This window comes from Solanum dulcamara, chromosome 8 (assembly GCF_947179165.1).
Source record: "Solanum dulcamara chromosome 8, daSolDulc1.2, whole genome shotgun sequence".
Lineage (NCBI taxonomy): Eukaryota > Viridiplantae > Streptophyta > Magnoliopsida > Solanales > Solanaceae > Solanum > Solanum dulcamara.
The window spans coordinates 33,768,471-33,789,305 of NC_077244.1; the positions used below are offsets into that span (position 1 = coordinate 33,768,471).

General features: G+C 35.9%; 1 pseudogene; it reads right to left on the reverse strand.

The window, feature by feature from the left end:
- Positions 1 to 702: 702 nt before the first annotated feature.
- Positions 703 to 18,140, reverse strand: LOC129899870 (uncharacterized; annotated as a pseudogene).
- Positions 18,141 to 20,835: the final 2,695 nt, after the last annotated feature.

The following is a 20,835-nucleotide window of genomic DNA, read 5'->3' on the forward strand; positions in this document are numbered from 1 at the left end:
CTTACACCACCACTGCTTGCTAGGCTGGAGTAATATAGTAGTGCCGAAATCAACTGTACCACTATCTCAGAACCAAGACATTGAACTATGATAATTTCTTCTTAGAAGTTGATTGAGTCTAAGTCTTTTATATTACCTATATTATACGACTTAAATATCCGACATAGATATGAGAGTTCTAGTCGGACCTAGTCACGACTATGGATAAGAGAAAACAATAATTAAAGCAAAAAATAAATAATGTACCTTGCCTTGAAGGTTATTTCAAACTGCAAACCTTTTATTAATATCTTACAAAGGGTTATGTTTACAAGAGAGAAGGGAGAGAAGATAGTAGTAGAGAGAGAAGGGGAGTAGAAAAACTTTGTCTAAGAAATAAAATGAAATGCCCTTTATATAAAAGGGCTAAGGAGACACACAAAATGAAAGGTAGTCCTCATATGGGTCCCTAAATAGTACAAGTGGGTCCCTTATGTGGGTCTCTAAAACAGTATATCTACTGTGCATACAGTGTTTCTATTGTGGTTACAAATATAATTTGTCTCCATTTGAAGCTGCTGGGGATATATCCTCGCATGGCTCGCCATTTTTTCAATCGTTTGATAGTTTTTAGTGGCCGTCTCATTCTGCTTTTCCTTTTCCTTTTACAGATGTGCGGAGGAAATCTTCCTTATCTTGTAGAGATTCAAGGAATTCTTCTATTTATTCAAGTTCACTTTCAGACAATATAGGTCTAGGCCCATCAGATTGTGCATCAACGATATCATCGCTTGCCTCACTTTTCATGGAAGAGTCTGATTTATCATATTGTGTTAGTGTCTGAAGTAAATTCTTCTTGACTTCTTCCAAATAATCATTGATTAATTCAGTTTTATCACCTTGTTGAACTGAAATTCTTCGAGCAATATGTTTGATTGAATTATCAGCCACCAAGTTCTTTTGAGGGTGCTTAGTATACTCCTGGAGTTTTGTTTTAATAGTGTCAATAAGTTCTTGACCATAAGGTTGTTTGGTTTTGGGATCATTTCTTGTTAATTTATCCCAGAAATTATTATAATAAATATGGTAGAGACATGATATTTTTTCGTCTGGGGTATACCCCACCTCAGGAAGCAATTTATGGATTCATGGTTTAGAAAACTCAATAAAGAAATATATTTGATCGATTTTATCGAGATTGCATACATGATCAGCCAAGTATAATTCGGTTAAGAATGGAGAAATCTTTGTCCATTCTTTATAGAAGTTAAGATAAATATACGGTAAAATCTTTACCGTGGGACCGTGGAATGTCCACCATCTTATGAACCAATTGGGGATTGATCCTTCAAAAATCTTTGAACAAACCTTTATAAACCAGGTGTGTTTATGTTTATCATTGTTGTAATAGAAAACTTTGTGAAAAGCTTAGATATAATCCCAATAAGTAAGATTAATATTCATGTTATTAACACAAACCTGTCGTTCGTTCACTGTGGAGATTCCCCACTTTTCAACAGATATAATCTGTCTGATAATGACTTTTGAGAAGTTATAAATATTCTCTTCTGTGGTAAAATATTAGAAGTCAGCACTTCCTGTTTTAATCAAAGATTGTTTCATAATACGTTTGAGTCTTGTATGACTCACTTGGAAAATATAATCTCCGTACCAAATATCGCTGGAAAATCTTTCAGGGTTCATCTTGCCTCTGAATATCAGAATTTTCTAAAAAAATATAATTTCTTTTGTGGGTACTTCTTCATAATTTTTGTTATCATCTATTTCTTTTGTTATTGAAGCAAAGTATCTTTTTGCTTTTTTGATTCCAAGTATGCTTTCAATTGCCCATATAGTGGACTTTCTTCTGGAATATCTTCCAGATTGATTGAAGAAATATCTTCCTTCTGGGTTGATGAAGAGGTTTCACCAACTCTGGAGTTTATCAAACTTTTGTTGCCCATTCTTAGAACGGGAAAATTGCCAGATGACTATGAGCCATATGATGGCCTTGGTGAAGTGGCAGATCTTCCCCTACCTCTAGCTCGAGTAGTATTTCTGCTTCTGATTATAGACCACAGTGGGTCTGCTATATCTGCAAATGTAAACTATTAATGATATTCAAGGAAATTATATGTATCAAGATAATAAGGACCTTCATCGTCCTCATAGGAATGAATAGAAAAGTGAAATGATTCTATTTCTTCTTTGATAATATTTTCTATGACTTTGTCCAGAATCTTGGTTTGAATATCTTCTCCTAAAGGGATAGCCTTTAAAATTGTTATAAGAGTTTTGTCTTCAAAGAAAGCTGCGAAATAATACATGATTAATTTGTTAAGTATTCCCTAGATAGGAAATCTGGTAATGAATTATCCATTTCCTTTTTATACTGGATTTCAAAATCAAATGGGGCTAATTGGGCCTGCCACCTAGCAAATATTAATTTGAAGGCATCATGTTTGAAATCTTTGTCGAACATATATTTGATTGATTGACCGTCTGTTTTAATGAGAAATCGTTGATTGTATAAATCGTCTTAAAATTTTAAAATGCATTTAACAATACATAACATTTCACGGGCCACTATTGCATTTTTGCGTTGGGCCTCAGTCCATTTACCTGAATGGAATCATACAAGATATTCACATTTATCATTGGAATTTATCTGTTTAAGTATTCCCCCATAATCAATATTAGAAGCATCATTTTCAATTATTTTTGGCCAAGCTGGGTTGGCCAGTGTTAAACAAGATAAAGATTTAACACGTAGTTTAACAGATTTTACTAATTCAGTTAGACTATCAGTCCAAGGAAGTTTATAATTTTTTTTAACCTTTCATATAATGGCGATAAGTCTCTAGACAGATTTTTGTAAAAAAGAGAAATATAATTTAAACTTTCCAAAAATCTTCGAAGCATAGTACGGTCAGTTATAATATCAGGAAACTTAGAAGCAAAGTCAATGGATCTTTGAATAGGGGTTATTTTACCTTGGCAAATATTATGTCCAAGAAATCTAACTTCTGTCTGAAATAGACTCATTTTGGGTTTATATATAACTAAACCATTTTGTATCACAATTCTTTTGAAGATATCAAGATGTTTAATATGAGTTTCAAACGTCTTTGAGTAGACTAAAATATCATCAATATAAACAATGATAAAATCCAAATAGGGATTAAAAATATCATTCATGATTTCCTGGAATTCAGATGGGGCATTTTTTAATCCAAAAGGCATTACGTTCTATTCATATTGCCTAAAAGTAACATTAAAAGCAGTTCTATAAGTATATTCCTTAAAAATTTGAATTTGCCAATATCCTGATTTTAAATTAAATTTTGAGAATATATTGGCGTCATATAATCTTGATAATAAGTCTCTTTTATTTGGAATAGGATATCTAATCCATTTTAAAAACTTATTCAGAGGTTTGTAATTTATTACTAACCTGGGTACACCACGTTTCTTTGCAGCTGCATTGTTAACATAAAAGGCAGTACATGACCATGGTGATTTGGATGGTTTTATTAAACCTTTCTGTAGGAGATTATCAATTTCCTTTTTATAGAATTCTACTAACTCAGCGTTCATCTGTGTTACGACCCAAAAACTGAGGTCATGATGGCACACATCTCAAAACCTAATCTGATGTGTAACCCTAAAAATAAAACTCATACAAGACTCCCAAAGGGGAAAGTGATGCCACGATTTAAATAAAAAGAAAAAAAATAATGAAGAAATTATCCCAAAACCTGGTGTCATAAGTATAAAGAGCATCTAATACAAGGTTCGAATCTGAAGATACAACATAAGTCTCTGAATGATACAAAAGACTAAAAAATAATGATAGACTAGTGACGATCTGAATTCTGGGACCTCACCACTAATCTGAGAATACACAATCCGCTAGAATATTAACTGCCACGTGGGGTACCCCGACTAGTATCTGCATCAAAAAGAGACACAGAAGTAGGGGTGAGTACAATTCACATGTACTCAGTAGGTTTTAGCTGACTGAGTATAAGGAATTAATCAAACCTATGAAATAAACTAAGGAACGCATCCACCTGCATATAGAAAAGTCCCACTTCGGCATCGGTGCCGCCAGTTTATATATATATTGGCGCGAGTAAAGTAAACCCATAATAACATCTCATAATCACAATTAATCAGATAATTCAAGCAGCACAGATATCAATGCAATGCAATGCAATATGATGATGCAATGATGTGGTGGTACGGTGGAATCAAGACTATCGCACAGCCTGTCGTATACACCTGCCGAGCTGTGCTACCAAGCAGGACCCATGGGGGTCTCGCAGACCATATACCTCAATCACAATATCTCATTATCCTTTCCACCTCCTCGTGGTCAAGGGATCACAATGCATCCACTACCCTACCGGAAAACTGCCTCTGTCAGGGACTCAAGATACAAAGGTTAGGATCACAATGCATCCACTACCCTACCGGAAAACTGCCTCGATCAGGGACTCAAGATACAAAGGTTGGGATCACAATGCATCCACTACCCTACCGAAAAACTGCCTCGGTCAGGGACTCAAGATACAAAGGTTTAAAGGTGTTTCATTTTCTTTCTCAAAAAGAATTTCCATATTTCTCAACTTCCCATGTTTCATGATATGATGAATGAGGATGAATGCATCAAAACACATATGCATGGAAGTAATAATCAACTCACATGAGGTATAAGGTTTAAAGTTTTCAAAACTTAACCTACACATGATATTTACCCTCAATAAATAGTAACGGGAAGAACACACTTTCATTTAAATATTCACCCCTTTCTTAACAATATTTCAATACTTAAGTATGCTCAAAACCCCTAACTCAATCTCTCAGGCGGCATCACAAGTCAAATAATATACTCAAGCCTCTCTCTTAGGCAAATCATAATTCACATGCTCTCAAAGCAAATAAGATAACAAATAAGGCCCCCACACGGGCTATGTAATACAAATAAACCCCGTCATGGCAACACATTAATAAATAAGCCTCCACACGGACATCACAATATATATAACATTTTCAACTCATACTACAACCCCATCCCAAAGTCTATAACATATGAAAGACTAATTACCCCATCTCAATCTCAAAGAAAGATAGCCAAACCTACCTCAATTGCCGAAACCGCACTCGAATACCTCCACCGGACAAGCAACTCTCGAATTCAGCGCTCGGAATGACAACCCACTATCAACAATGAAACATACACGTCACAAGGAGTCCAATGACACCCATATTGATAGGTTTCAGAATCGGGGGTAAAATGGTCCAAAAATTAACTATTTTTGAAAAGGGTCAAATCTGGAAATTTATTGAACAATCCCATTCTATTGGTAATAAGGAACTCATGGTTGAAAAGCCCATAAAAATAGAGCTCAAAACGAGTTGGAAATCACAATTTTCCTTAAATTCGGATTAGGGAAGAAACAAAGATTTTTGGGGTTTGAAACTAAAATTTAAGAGTTAAAATCGTCAAAATCTTAATGAAAAAGGAAGGTTTTAGGTCAAAAATCACTTACCCAACACTTTGCCTCGAAAATCTCTTCTCAAATCACCTCAAGGAGTTCAAGAACTCAAATAAATGATGAAAAATATTGAAATGGGAAGAAAGGAGCATTTTCTGCCCAAAAGGTTACTGTTCACGCGTGTTACTGTTCACGCGTGTTTTGTACAAATTTTCGAAAATCACCCTCAAGGTCATTACAATATCCACCACTAAAAAGGATGTTCGTCCTCGAACATAAGATAAAATAAAGTACCTGGGGTCTTAAAAAGCTGAGGGTACCGAGCCTGCATATCAGACTCTACCTCCCAAGTCGCCTCCTCAGCAGGCCGATGCTGCCACTGCACCTTGACCGAAGCGACCTCCTTGGTCCTGAGTCTACGAAGCCGCCTATCTAGAATAACTGTCGGCTCCTCCTCATAAGTCAAATCCGGACTCTACTCTACCGCATCATAAGAAATCACATGAGACTCATCCGGTATGTACTTGCGAAGCATGGAAACATGAAACACCGGATGGACAGCTGACAATTTAGGGGGTAAGGCCAACTTATATGCCACTCCACCTACTCTCCTCAGGATTTCAAATGGGCCAACAAACCTTGGGCTAAGCTTGCCCTTCTTTCTGAATCTCATCACACCCTTCATGGGCGATATTTTAAGCCACACACAATCACCCACCATGAACTCTAAGGGACGAACCCTCCTATCAGCATAACTCTTCTGATGACTCTGAGCTGTCAATAGTCGACCCTGAATCAAACGTACCCGCTCCACAGCATCCCTAAGTAAGTCAGTATCCAATGCATCAACCGCAACAGAATCAAACCATCCAATGGGTGATCGACACTTACGACCATACAATGCCTCAAATGGTGCTATTTGAACGCTGGAGTGATAACTGTTATTATAGGAAAACTCTGCTAAGGGCAAGTGTTGGTCCCATCGGGCACCAAAATCAATCACACAGGCCCTAAGCATATCCTCCAACACCTGAATAGTCCGCTCGGACTGACCATCGGTTTGGGGATGAAATGCTGAACTCATCTCTAGCTGCGTACCCATACCACGCTGTAATGCCTTCCAAAAGTGAGAGGTGAACACTGAACCCCAATCCGATATAATAGAGATAGGCACCCCATACAGCCTAACAATCTCACGAAGATAGATCCTATCTAACTGATCCGCATTGTAGCTAGTCTTCACCGGAAGGAAATGGGCTGATTTGGTCAATCGATCCACAATCACCCAGATAGAGTCATACTTACCCAATGCCATAGGTAATCCAGACATAAAGTCCATAGTGATACGCTCCCATTTCCACTCAGGAATGGACATCCTTTGCATAGGACCACCCGGTTTCTGATGCTCATACTTCACTTGTTGGCAATTTAAACACTTAGCCACAAAATCAATAATGTCTCTCTTCATGCCACACCACCAATAGTGTTGTTTCAAGTCATGAAACATCTTTGCCACTCCTGGGTGAATCGAATACTTGGAACAATGAGCTTCCTCCAATATCATACGTACCCATTCACTAACCTTGGGCACACAAATGCGACCATTAATCCTCAAAACTCCTTCCGAATCAAGAGAGGCTGATTTTGCTTCACCACTTAACACTTTGTCTCGAATGGCCCTCAACTTTTCATCTTCAAACTGGTGTGTACGAATCTGGTCCATCAAAGTAGACCTAGCCTCCACAAAGGCCAAAATACCATAATGTGTAGAAATATCAAGTCGGACCAACTGTCTAGCCAATGACTGAACCTCCAATGCCAAAGGCCTCTCCACAGCCTTAAGAAAGGCCAAACTACCCATGCTAGATGCTTTGCGACTCAGAGCATCCGCTACCACATTAGCTTTTCCCGGATGATAAAGTATGGTAATGTCATAGTCTTTCAATAACTCTAACCACCTACGTTGCCGCATGTTCAGATTCGGCTGAGAAAAGATATACTTAAGGCTACGGTGGTCAGTATAGACCTCGCAATGCACACCATAGAGATAATGCCTCCACAACTTCAGAACAAACACCACCGCTACTAATTCTAAGTCGTGGGTAGGATAGTTCTTCTCATGTACCTTCAACTGTCGAGAAGCATAAGCTATAACTCTACCTTTTTGCATCAATACACCACCCAAGCCGACTCCCGAAGCATCACAAAACACAATAAATGCCATGCCCTCCTCGGGTAAGGCTAGAATAGGTGCTGAAGTCAATAATTCCTTGAGCTTTTGAAAGCTCGCCTCACACTCCTCAGTCCACTGAAATATCACGGTCTTTTGAGTTAGCCTAGTCAATGTGGCTGCAATAGAAGAGAATCCTTGAACAAACCGACGATAGTAGCATGCCAACCCAATAAAACTCCGAATCTCGGTAATCGAAGTAGGCCTAACCTAATCACGAACCACTGCAACTTTGGCTGGATCAACCATTATACCATCCTTGGTCACTATATGACCCAAGAATATCACGGACTCAAGCTAAAACTCACATTTGGAGAATTTTGCATACAACTTCTCCTCTCTCAATCTCTGAAGGACTGTCCTCAGGTGCCTAACATGATCCGCCTCATTCTTGGAATAAACCAAGATGTCATCAATAAACACGATCACAAACGAGTCCAAATAAGGTCAAAATACCCGGTTCATCAACTCCATAAAAGCAGACGGGGCATTAGTCAACCTGAAGGACATAACCACAAACTCATAATGCCCATAACGAGTCCTGAATGCAGTCTTTGGTATATCAGATTCCCGAACTCAAAACTGATGGTAACCCGACCTCAAATCAATCTTTGAGAACACCGATGCACCTTGAAGCTGGTCAAATAAATCATCAATGCGAGGAAGAGGATACTTTTTCTTGATAGTGACTTTGTTCAACTGTCGATAGTCAATACACATCCTCATAGTACCATCTTTCTTCTTCACAAATAAAATCGGTGCACCCCACGGTGATACACTAGGTCTAATAAACCCTTTCTTCAATAAATCTTCCAATTGTTCTTTCAACTCTTTCAATTCTGCCGGAGCCATCCGATAAGGAGAAATAGAGATGGGTTTAGTGTCATGCTCTAAATCAATCACAAAATCGATATCACGGTCAGGAGGAACTCCCGACAAGTCTGTAGGAAATACATCCATAAACTCTCTCACCACCCTCGTAGTCTCTATATGAGATAACTCCGTGGTGAGATCACGTACTTGAGCCAAATAAGATAAACAACCCTTATCCATCAAGCGACGAGCACGAGTATAAGATATCACCCCCTTTGGATATGAACTCGGATTACCTTTCCATACCACGCTAGGTAAACCGGGATAAGCTAAGGTCACGGTCTTTGCATAACAATCTAATATAGCATGATAAGGAGATAACCAGTCCATACCCAGTATCACATCAAAATCAAGCGTGTATAATAAAATCAAGTCTGCATGGGTCTCTCTACCCGAAAATATCACCAAACATCCCTTGTATACCCGATCCACTACTAAAGATTCACCTATTGGGGTAGAAATAGTAATAGGCACAATAAGGGACTCACTCACATAATCAATACCCACATCAAAATAAGTCGACATATAAGTATAGGTAGACCCTGGGTCAAATAATACTGAAGCAGAATGATGGCAAACTGGAACAATACCTGTAATAACTGCATCAGAGGCTTCTGCCTCATATTTACCCGGTATAGCATAGCATAACTGACGGTCACCCTTAGCCTGTGAACCCCCACGAGCACCACCTCGTACTCTACCCCTAGCACCATGGGTGCCACCTCTAGTATTCTACGAAGAATCTCGAACAGCTAGAGCATCTGTAGAACAAACAACTGGTGCCCCGGTCCGTCTAGTAGAAGGAGCACGTTTGGGGCAATCTTGGCCCTTATGCCCAAACTCATCACACACATAACAACCTCAAGGACCTGAACTCCGTGGGGAATAACTAGAAGTGTCAAAACGACCTCCGGAGCTCGAAGAACCCTGAATAGCTGCCTGGACTAGTCTGCCCTGATAACTATGGGTTCCTGAACTCGAATATTCTCTACCCTTGGAGGAATGATCGCTGAATTGACCCTGCCGATGGAACCTCTTGGACCCGCCCTGTCTAGCACATCGGATACTCTCTATCATCCTGGCATGATCAATAATACTCTGAAATGTACCCCCAGACAATACAAGAGAGGCTGTAGCCTCCTGGAGATAACCGGCGAATCCCTTCACTAGTTTGCGAATCCGCTCGAACTCGGTGGGAATACTCGACATAGCATAACGAGATAACTCATGGAAGCGAGTCTCGTACTCAGATACAGATAGGGAGCCCTGCTCCAGTCTGTCAAACTCATCCCTACGCTAATCACGAAGGCTATAAGGCACAAATCTCTCAAGGAACACCTCAGTAAACTGTTCCCAACTCATCATAGGAGAACCAATAGGTCTACGAGTAAGAACTGACCTCCACCATTCTTTGGCCACTCCCGCAAATTGATATGAAGTGTAAGCAACTCCATGTGCCTCTAAAATGCCTAGGTTGAACAATCTATCTTGGCACTCAGTCAAAAAGTCATAGGCTTTCTCTCCGGCTTTACCATCAAACCTTGGAGGCGCCAATCGAACGAACCTCTCAAAACTCTTCTGCTCAGCTACCGATATGGCAGCATTAGCAGAAACTGGCGGAGATGCAAATCTCGGAGGTGCAATAGAAGGCATTGAAGATGAACCAGAAGTCTGAAATCCTACACTAGGCCCCTGAACTGGTGGTGTTGCACCAACTATGATAGGAGAACCTACAGCACCTGAAACAATACCAGAGGTAGGAGCACCATCCAGTCTAGCCAATAATCAAACCAGTAGCTCCTGAAGAATCGAAGCACTATCGGGAACCACAGGAGGCTGGGATGGCCTCTACTCCTCAGTCTTCTGCTCTAAGTCATCCTCATGCTCATACATGGGCTCAAGTGATAGCTCTCTAGCTCGTCCACGAGCAGTTGCCGCTCCCCTTGCTCGGCCTCGTCCCCTGACTCCACCACGTCCTCTACCTCGCCCACTTACTAGGGCTCGAGCAGAAGGTGCAGCCTCACCCTCAGTAAATGTGGCTCTAGTCCTCACCATCTGCGCAGAAGGAATAGATCAGAGGTATACAACACTTGATATGAATAAATCGCATGAAGGGAGTAAAAAGAAAGAAATTCTCCTATTAAGTATCTTGTAGCCTCTCGAAGATAAGTACGGACGTCTACGTACCGATCCGCAAGACTCTACTAGACACCCTGCTCTTTAACTTATAAAACCGGTGAACCTAGTGCTCTGATACCAATTGTCACGACCCAAAAACTGAGGTCATGATGGCACACATCTCAAAACCTAATCTGATGTGTAACCCTAAAAATAAAACTCATACAAGACTCCCAAATGGGAAAGTGATGCCACAATTTAAATAAAAAGAAAAAAAATAATGAAGAAATTATCCCAAAACCTAGTGTCATAAGTATAAAGAGCATCTAATACTAGATTCGAATCTGAAGATACAACATAAGTCTCTGAATGATACAAAAGACTGAAAAATAATGATAGACTAGTGACGATCCGAATTCTGGGACCTCACCACAAATCTGAGAATACACAATCCGCTAGAATATTAACTGCCACGTGGGGTACCCCGACTAGTATCTGCATCAAAAAGAGACACAAAAGTAGGGGTGAGTACAATTCACATGTACTCAGTAGGTTTTAGCTGACTGAGTATAAGGAATTAATCAAACCTATGAAATAAACTAAGGAACGCATCCACCTGCATACAGAAAAGTCCCACTTCGGCATCGGTGCCGCCAGTTTATATATATATTGGCGCGAGTAAAGTAAACCCATAATAACAGCTCATAATCACAATTAATCAGATAATTCAAGCAGCACAGATATCAATGCAATGCAGAGCAATATGATGATGCAATGATGTGGTGGTACGGTGGAATCAAGACTATCGCACAGCCTGTCGTATACACCTGCCGAGCTGTGCTACCAAGCAGGACCCATGGGGGTCTCGCAGACCATATACCTCAATCACAATATCTCACTATCCTTGCCACCTCCTCGTGGTCAAGGGATCACAATGCATCCACTACCCTGCCAGAAAACTGCCTCGATCAGGGACTCAAGATACAAAGGTTAGGATCACAATGCATCCACTACCCTACCGGAAAATTGCCTCGGTCAGGGACTCAAGATACAAAGGTTGGGATCATAATGCATCCACTACCCTGCCGGAAAACTGCCTCGGTCAGGGACTCAAGATACAAAGGTTAGGATCACAATGCATCCACTACCCTACCGGAAAACTGCCTCGATCAGGGACTCAAGATACAAAGGTTGGGATCACAATGCATCCACTACCCTGCCGGAAATTTGCCTCGGTTAGGGACTCAAGATACAAAGTTTTAAAGGTGTTTCATTTTCTTTCTCAAAAAGAATTTCCATATTTCTCAACTTCCCATGTTTCATGATATGATGAATGAGGATGAATGCATCAAAACACATATGCATGGAAGTAATAATCAACTCACATGTGGTATAAGGTTTAAAGTTCTCAAAACTTAACCTACACATGATATTTACCCTCAATAAATAGTAACGGGAAGAACACACTTTCATTTAAATATTCACCCTTTTCTTAACAATATTTCAATACTTAAGTATGCTCAAAACCCCCAACTCAATCTCTTAGGCGGCATCACAAGTCAAATAATATACTCAAGCCTCTCTCTTAGGCAAATCATAATTCACATGCTCTCAAAGCAAATAAGATAACAAATAAGGCCCCCACACGGGCTATGTAATACAAATAAACCCCGTCATGGCAACACATTAATAAATAAGCCTTCACACGGACATCACAATATATATAACATTCTCAACTCATACTACAACCCCATTCCAAAGTCTATAACATATGAATGACTAATTACCCCATCTCAATCTCAAAGAAAGATAGCCAAACCTACCTCAATTGCCGAAACCGCACTCGAATACCTCCACCGGACAAGAAACTCTCGAATTCAGCACTCGGAATGACAACCCACTATCAACAATGAAACATACACGTCACAAGGAGTCTAATGACACCCATATTAATAGGTTTCAGAATCGAGGGTAAAATGGTCCAAAAATTAACTATTTTTGAAAAGGGTCAAATCTGGAAATTTATTGAACAATCCCATTCTATTGGTAATAAGGAATTCATGGTTGAAAAACCCATAAAAATAGAGCTCAAAACGAGTTGAAAATCACAATTTTCCTTAAATTCGGATTAGGGAAGAAACAAAGATTTTTTGGGGTTTGAAACTAAAATTTAAGAGTTAAAATCGTCAAAATCTTAATGAAAAAGGAAGGTTTTAGGTCAAAAATCACTTACCCAACACTTTGCCTCGAAAATCTCTTCTCAAATCACCTCAAGGAGTTCAAGAACTCAAACAAATGATGAAAAATATTGAAATGGGAAGAAAGGAGCATTTTCTGCCCAAAAAGTTACTGTCCACGCGTGTTACTGTTCACGCGTGTTTTGTACAAATTTTCGAAAATCACCCTCAAGGTCATTACAATCTGACAAGGACGTGACCTAGTGGGAATATTTTCTTCAGAAAAATCATCTTTATATGGAAGAGTTACAATATGTTTATTTCTATTCCAGAAAGCACTGGGATGATTGGCACAAACATCAATAGTCAATTGTTCAGAGATTAATTTAATCTTTTCTTGAACCTTAGCAGATTTTATTGTATCATAAATATTTAAATTGTATATTTCCAGTTGTAAAAAATCTACATGCTTTTATTTCATATGGATTAAAGCATTTATGTCTCTAGTAACTGGTTCAGTTATGAATGAAAAAGTTATTTCTTTATTTTTATAATTGGCAGTAAATTCTTTTGCATCTATTTTTGAAAAATGATATATTGTATTTATAAAAGAGGTTCTAAGTATAATTGGAGGATGCATTTGGTTTTTACTAATAAAAAGAAATGAGGAATACAACTCTTATTTTGGCAAATATAAGTATTAGATAATTTGTACTTTATATCTAAAGTATGTCCAGATGTAGATTTAACCACGTGAGTAGTTTTTTCAAAATATCTTGAAGGAATTAATCATTCTTGAATGCAGTTAACATCTGCTCCACTATCAATCATGGCAGTGTTGGTAATGATGAATTCATTATTAATAAGAATGGTACATTTAATATACCAACGATGAGCTATTACTATTTGAAGCATTCCTAAGAATGAATTTTGTTTAGGTGAAGAGTCTTCATTATCACCTTCACTACTTAGTTCTAAATTAGTGATTTTTTCTTTTCCTTTATTAATGGAAGAGGTGTCTGTATCATTAGTCTCCAGTTGAGAAATCCTATGATTATGAATCATCTGATTCTGTTTAAGAGATTTAATTTCTTTTTTTAGCTTTTCAACTTCAAATTTTATAACATCCAAAGAAATATCTCTTACTGTGGTATTAGTCTTTGTATCAAGACGAGCCAAAACTTCTGTTAGGGAGTATGGTTTTGAATCAATATCAATTTTGGATTTAAATTTATTAGACTAGGAGCTGGTTGTAGAAGCCATATTAATGATTTTGCTCCTAGTTTCTTCATCAGAAATTTCTTTTAGTAGTTCTATTATATTATCAGAAGTAATAGTATGCATACTCAAATCTTGAAATTGAGACTGTAGTTTATAAAACTCATCAGTTTTGCAAGAACAGTTATTACCTGTGAAATTAACACCATATTTAGGAGAAACTTCATTCTCATTATCAGAAAAATCAATGAGTGCAACTTCACTTTCAGATTCTTCAGTACTTGATTCAGACTCAGAGGAATAATCTGATTCAAAACCAGAAGTGTATAATAAATCATAAACTTTATCGTGAATATCTTCTGCAAGGTTTAAACCTTTAAGTTTTTGTAGTTTACAATTTAGAGCAATATGTCCATATTAACCACACTCGTAGTATTTTATTTTGCTAAGATCTCTTTTAAAATAATTTTTTATAAACCTAGTAGATTTATGGTGAGTTCTTTTTGCCTCACATTTTTCTTTACTCCGGCAATATTTATAAGGCCTATCTTCCCTAGAACTATGATGTTTTTAAAAATATTTTACCCGATTTTTGAGAAGGGCCTGCAACAGCAAATTGAGCACAAAAATCTCCTAATTGAGACTTTTCTGTTTTGGTTTTTGCCTTTAATTGCTGAGCTAGTTTAAGCTCATTGCACATATTTAATCCTTTTTGAGTGCAAGTGTCAATTAATTGGCCATAAGTAAAGACATCAGAAGGAATAGCAAAATGAGTTCCTCTAAGAGTTTTTCGAACTCTTTCTGCAAATAAAGGAGGAAGACCATCTATAAACTTAGTCTTCCAATGAATATTATTACTTTTAAGTAAGTCCATTACGCGAATTAAAAATGTGTCTTTATAACACCTAAATTCACCTAAATGTCTACAACAGAGTCCATTTAGAAGTGTTCGAAGAGTCTCATTTTGATTGGTAAATCTACCATTAAAATGTTCTAATATGGTTAAAACCAGAGTATAGACAGCATCTTGTTGAACATTTTCAACTGGTCTTTGGGATGTCCCTTCTTTAGAAATAACTGCCTCTGTTGTTACTTCTCTTTTTATGGAAGAAATGATAGCTATACGAGCATCGTTTGTTAAAAAATTATCCCACCAGCCTCGTAATTGGCCAGTGAATCCTGCTATTATCATTTTACAGGTGGTATGATCATCATTATGCCTTGTAAATTTACAAATAGTAGCATACATCAACATTCGATGTAAAAAATTGTCACGACCCAAGCCTAGGGCCTAGACGTGACATGGCGAATGAGGTACCCGAAAGTACCTCAATCAAGCCTCTTAGCATTCTTTTAGCCTTTCATAGGTAATGATGATAAACAAGCGGAAATCATAATAGTAAATCTTCAACTTACATATGTTCAACAATACCTCTAACTATTAGATTTAATGGGGCTAAGACAAGTCCCTAGCTCACCCTCAATCATAATAGAAGAAATTCCATAGTAAAATATCTTAACATATCATAAACTAGAAAGATAAAGGAGTATTGTTCCCGGAACATGGGAACTCACCAAAAGTAGTCTTCAATGGAATATCAACTAGCCACGTGGAGGAGAACGAGGAAGAGCACCGATCCCTACATGGTGATATCATGTAGGCAAAAGAGTATGCGTTAGTACTTTGAATGTACTAAGTATGTAAGGATGCATGAACATTGAGGAAACATTAAAAACATAATTTAATGTATGCATAATAAATCATATAGATATCCTTTAAAACATTCATTTTGTGGGAAATTAACCATAACCGACATTTAAGACCATGCGAGCTATTACATGGAATCCAACATAACCCCTACGTTGGCCGGGGAGACTACTTGCCAGTTAGAACTCCGTCAACTTCATTCATTTCTTTAACTTTAACTTTAAGGGCTATTTATGGATCCATTAGCCTAAGCCTACAAGGGCTCCTATGTTGGCACATAGTTAATGAGACAAGGGGTTGCTACTAGGATTCCCTTACCGAATCCCACCTCAATGACCCATTCGGTGCTAAGTCAATCCCACAGAATAGTTTAATACTTCAAAATAGTCATAACATATAGCTTGAGAATTCAAAACATCATATTCGGTAGAATAGATCATTAAAATATTTGGTAATTCAAGTATGCAAGAATTGTCCTTATTGCATAAAGAATCCATCATTCATATCATTTAATCATTCTTTCATTTCATAAGACTCTCTTTTGATCATAAATATTGCTTTCAAGTCAAACTTTATTAAAAACATAGTAAAACTAGGTGGGTTCAAATCACTTCAACTTAAAAACATGTATGTAAATAAATATACATAAATACTTTAAAATCCATTAATTAAAAGTCATGCTTTAGACAACCCACCATGAATTTCAAGAACCTTTAAAAATATAAATAAATAAATTACTTGCAATCCATCAATTCATACATATAAAATTATGTTGTATCAAAATAGACCAATAATCATTAGTTTAACCATGATTCATACTATTAAGTAAATAAATAAAAATTACCACAACAAAAATATTACTTGAAATCAAGAGACTTAATTGAAAGAGTTTTTGGACTATATGGATGGAAGAATTCATTGATAAACACCACATAACTTAGAGTAAAGCTTAAAGAAAATAAATATAATTTATCATATAATCAAAATAATTTAGACATGAGAGTGGAAGGAATACTCTCATTGAAGCCTTACATACTTGGAAACCGAAGCTTTAGTTGGTACCGAAAGACTTAATGAACACTCTTGAGTCCTAGCTTCTCTCCTTGCTGGAACGTTTTGTGTACTACCCGGAGTATATGAATCACCGGAATAGTATTTCTTCACTACTAAGAACTAAAACTATATTTGAGAATGTGTAAAGAAGTGTATAGAGAGAAGATTTGCTTGAGAAAACTTGATGAATAAAATGAAGAAATAAGGTGAGTATTTATAGGTGGAAAAGAGGGACCTAACAATAAATAAAATAATTATAAAAAAAATCTGAAAATTTAGTGGAATATATTGATTTCATGGATGATGTTAAATGGAGGACAATTTATGTCATGAGTGATGTCAAATGTATCTAGATCTTTCTATGGTAGGTGAAATGAGTTATTTTTGACAGAATACTCTTTTTGGGAGCTGCGTTTGAATAAGATAAATTCCTTATTAGGCTTTGGTGTCTTCATCCGAATTGTAGATATGGAAGTCTAGTTTCATATAGTTCAAGAATCAAACAATTTGGATAAACCTACAGTGAGATATGATTTTTCTTCTATAAACACTCATTTCCGTCACAACATTCTATCTTACAACAATTAATTTATTTGACCTACTTAACCTCAGAAAATTAAAATATGGTCTTCATAAACGTTGCAGGTAATGATCTTGTGGTTACTCAGAAAGTTGAATCACTTAATTTGGATATTCCTATGAAAAGTTATGCCCAAAATACAGAGGCTGTATCATGTTTAGGCAAAAATTGAAACATCGTATACAATGTTTTTAGGGGATGTTACAAAAATGGAGACTTGTCTATCAGTTAAGCCATCAACATTCCATTCATAAATTTGATCACCACTATATGATATACTAAACTGAATCCAGTCTCTTTCTTCTATTAAGACGTCTTAAGGAGTAGGATGAGGGTAATAGTAGGTCAACATTGAGGGTTTAGTAGCATATCTGCTATTTTTCTCTTTCTTTTTAGCTTTATAACTTCTATGGTGAAATGGTTTAAGTTCTGAAATAACTTTTTCCATTGGAAAGTTATCTGTAATACCAATAGGTTTAACATTTAAATTGGCTAGTTTCTTATCAAGAAGTGCTTTTAAATCAGTTAAGAATTTTGATTTGAATTCCTTTACTTCTATAGGTCTTTTATGAGTAGGAGTCTGAAGAATTTTCTTATTTTCAGACGAAGAGGCAACATAAGATGGTTGATTCTTATTAATGGATTTAACCAAAATAATTAATTCATCAAGTTTTCCATCAAGAGAACTAATATGTTCTCCCATAACTTTAACATAATGGCTTAAATAATTATTTTGAGCTATTAAATTATTTATTTCACGTATGCTAATTTTAGCAACATCATTATCAATGAATTTTTGATATGCTGAGAATGTGAGACCAGTATTATTTGGTAAAATAAAGGGATTTTGAGGAGGGTAAACAACTTTAATAAGATTACCACTTCCATCTTTAAAGGTTCTTTGTTCTAATACCTTGACATATAAAGGTAAATAAGTTGTTATAAACCAAGGAACAAAGTACATAATTTGATTATGTAGAGCACAGAATTCATAAAATTCTTTAGAAATATTATTTAAATCATCTTGACTATAAGTCTCAAAAAACCAAATTTTAAACTTGTTCCATTTATTGTGATGAAATTCTTTCTGAATATGTTGACGTGCCAAGGATCCTGGACTAAAATCTATTTGGTGTGTCATCATAATTCAGAGTTTATTTCTATCAGCACCCTCATTAGGGTCAAAATCCATTTCTGATGCAGCTGGATCTAAATCAGATAATTTATCAGTAGCCTATACAATATTAGTGACAGGGTCAATTTTAACTCTTTCAACCTGTTTTTCACTCAAAGTATCACTTAAAGTATGTAAAGATAAAGATCTATTACGAGCTGGACAATATACATGTGTTTCAGACAAAATAAGAGAAATATGCTGAATCTCAGTCAAAGATCTATATACAGAAAATGACCTTCTGTTATACATAAGGGTTTTATAAATCAGAGATTTATTATCAGAAAATTGGATGCATATTTTTCCATCGGGATTTTGAGTTATATAAGAATACTCACTCTTAGTCAAGTTGTTGGTAACTTGGTTGGGCGCTATAACTGATTCTAAAGTCGATGTGGTTGGGAAATTAATTTCTTTCCACCTAATAGGTCTTCTAGTAGTGACCTTTGATTTAGTAAAATTAGTTTCAACTAATATAGTCTGATTAGATGTATCATATAATTTACATCGAGGATTCAAAGTAGATAATAGTTTGAAATAGATTCTATAAGATAAACATATTAACTCAGAACCTAAGACACAGTTATAACCATGTGTTTTAACATTTAATGTTAATTTATCTAGAATATTAACATCAGACAAAGATAATTAAAGGTTAGGTTGGGTATTGAAATAAACTGGACCATACGCCACCGTTGATTCAATAGAACCCATTAATGATTGTCTAAAATTTAGATTTCTAGCATCTCTAAGTTCAGCTAGAAAGGTTTCTGGCAACCCTTTAAGAGTTAAAGGCTTAAAGGCAATCTGCACCATTCCTATATGCATGAAATTATATTTAGATCTATAAGATTATATAACTCATTTATTTAATAAACAGATAGTTTGCTTATCAGAATTAAGAGCTAAGGATTGTTCAGTTGTTTTTAATAATAAGAATAATAATAATAAAAATATTAAAAATATGTTAAAAGAACAAATAGATTTACCTGTTAACTAAAATTTATTGAATACTTGGACGATTCCTAGAGTAGATGTACAAACTATTTATAAACTTGGTACTTTTGAAAAATATGCTGGTAAAACTACTGTTAAAACTACTGAATTAAGTTTTACTATGGAAAAGAAAAGTGATATTTTTTTATTTATTTACCCAAAATGATATAGATTATTCTAAAAACAAAGATTACAATTATTTGCATATTGGTTTGGTTCAAGTAGCTTTTAAACCCTTAACTTTAAAAGGTTTATCTGAGAGTTTTATTGCTGCTTTAAGAGATGGTAGAAATTTAAACTGGAATAATTCTCTGATTGGTACTATATAGTCAAGTTTGGCTTATGGTGTGGTTTATTTTAATGCTTATCCGAATTTGAATGTGGCATTAACTGATGTGAATGTTTTGCAGTCCTTGATTTTGAATATAAAAATTAATGGTAATAATTATTTATCTGGTACAAAAATAATTTGTATTTGTACTAGAATTGTGTATAGACCTTTATATACTTTATCTCCTAAATGTCGAATTGGTGACCAAAATAATGAGACTGTTTTATTTAAAAATAATTTTTCTAAATCAAGAATTATTACTCGTAGATTAATTAAATGGAAAGAAATTAATTTTTCTGATGAATGGATTATTCAAGAAGCTGATATTCCTCAAAATATTACTTGTGAAGAAATTTTTGAGATTTCACAAACTAAGGATGGTACTGTTAGACTCAGATTTAAAAATAATAATATTCCCAAAATTACTGATTCTTCTTTTAGATTAACCAGATTTGTATCTTCTTATATTTTACCTGCTAATTATTTGGTAGATATGCCTTCTAGGGCATCTACATCTCAAATTAGAGAAACTGTTCCTCCAAGATTTGACCATATTATCATAGATAATAAAAATATTGCTAGGGGAGAGGATAATTTAAGTGATCCTATAGATTATGAAATGAATTTTCCAAATGGTTTAACATGATTAATACAACTATTGATTTAAGTTCGGGTTCACCGAAAAAAAATATCTGTTGAATTTTATTGTCCAAAATGAGAATCTTTTAGAAAATAGTTTTCCATCATTTACAAAAGAAGAACAGAAATATTTTTAAGATAATTTTTATACTGATCTTGCAAAAGAAAATATTGTCTTACCATTTGTACCATGATTTATGATTAAATATGTAGGACAATATTTATCTGTGATTGAACATGAATATCATTTATCTTCTT